Source organism: Microtus oregoni, unplaced genomic scaffold, assembly GCF_018167655.1.
Source record: "Microtus oregoni isolate MIOR12 unplaced genomic scaffold, Mior012 000111F_ref0000342, whole genome shotgun sequence".
In the NCBI taxonomy this organism is placed as follows: Eukaryota; Metazoa; Chordata; class Mammalia; order Rodentia; family Cricetidae; genus Microtus; species Microtus oregoni.
Window position 1 is genome coordinate 971,583 of NW_024544729.1, and position 1,521 is coordinate 973,103.

At 41.6% G+C, this 1,521-nt stretch overlaps 1 pseudogene; it reads right to left on the reverse strand.

Annotated features, from left to right (window-relative positions):
• Positions 1 to 524: 524 nt before the first annotated feature.
• Positions 525 to 948, reverse strand: LOC121443653 (annotated as a pseudogene).
• Between the last annotated feature and the right edge of the window lie 573 nt (positions 949 to 1,521).

A 1,521-nucleotide genomic window follows, 5' to 3' on the forward strand; every position in this document is an offset into this window, starting at 1 on the left:
TTTCAGCCACCTAAAGAAAGCAGATCCCGGGGAATGGCTTATGATTGCTCCTCTCCTTTCTCATGTCTAATTTAGAGGCCTGAAGATTACAGGCCACTTTCATTGTCCTTCATCATTTTTCTCTCTATTTTCCCTGATGTTTTTAAAATGTAGATAACATACACCACTAAGTTAGGAAACTTTATGTTTAGAATTTTCCCTAAAAATGTATAAAGTTTTAAATACTTGGCATCTGAAATTTTTCAAAGGAATCATATTGTCATAAAAATAAACAGTTGTCAAAAACCCTGTGTAGGCAGACCAATTTAGTAAGTTTCTCAGTTCTATCACAGTAGGCATTATGTGTGTTTTATGGATGCTTAATTCTTTCTCTGTGTATAAAATTGCCACAAAGTTGTCAATAATTTTTTTGACTTTAGCTCAAGACTTTATTGGTTTGTATCTCTTGAAGACTTTGGATCAGGGCAGAAGTAGGAGCTGAGGAGGCAAAGGGCAGAGTCCAGTCCTGCTCTGGGCTAGGACAGTCACTGAGACCTCAGCCAACAGAGCTCTTTTTGGTCCACCATCCAGGCCAGTAGCTCTGTGCAAGTCCCTGAGCACATCTTCATCACTGGGGTTCTTGGGCAAGGAGCTCTGTTGTCCCTCTGTCTCCTCATTTCCCTGAGATTGTCCTGCCAGCCCCAAAGCCTGGGCCTCTCTCTGGGTAATTTGTTTCCTGTCATTCTTCCTCTTCTGGGCCAGCAGCCAGTTCACAAGGTCTTTTTTGGTGGATATTGTTCATGGCAATGCTGTAATTGCTGATGAAATTCTCCTCTGCATACCTCGGGCCTTGAGGCAGAGGGCTACCAAATTTAGCAGGGAATCTGAATTGAACATTTTTTTTCTCCCAGCCCAGCTGCCAGGAAGAGGAGCACCAGTAGTAGAGAGCCAAGTCTTCATAGCTACCATCTTTCTCTATCTTCCTAGGTTGTGTGCCTGAGCTGAGAAGAAAAAAAACGACCGGCTGATACTGCACTGTGGGTGAATCCAGGAGGCTACTTAATGCTGGGACTTGGGTGAGTGCTGAGAGCTGGGGTGGGGAGAAACAAGGGATTTCACGAAGTGATTGGAAGGGACAGTGGAGCTTTGACCCAGAGACTGATCCTGCTTACTGGATTCTTGGCAATAAATACTTTTAATGAATTGGGATGTAAATAAATCTGAGTACATACACCTGCATCACACCTGGCTCTTGTCTCATTCTAATGTGTTGGACTTAACATGAACTTATCTCTAGTTTTTAATTATTTCCTAAAAATTATAGAAGATATTTCTTAAGATTTATTACTGTGTTTAAGCACTCCAAAGTTAATTTTACTTCTGTCATTTCAAGGGAGCAACAAATGCCTCTGCTCAAATCCAAAGCATGGACTTGGAGTGCATCAGAACTGAGGCTTACTGATGGTCTTGAAAGAAATGGTATCTGATTATTAAGCACAAGCAGGTTGGTTATAACAAACAATTTCAACCCTATCACACAAA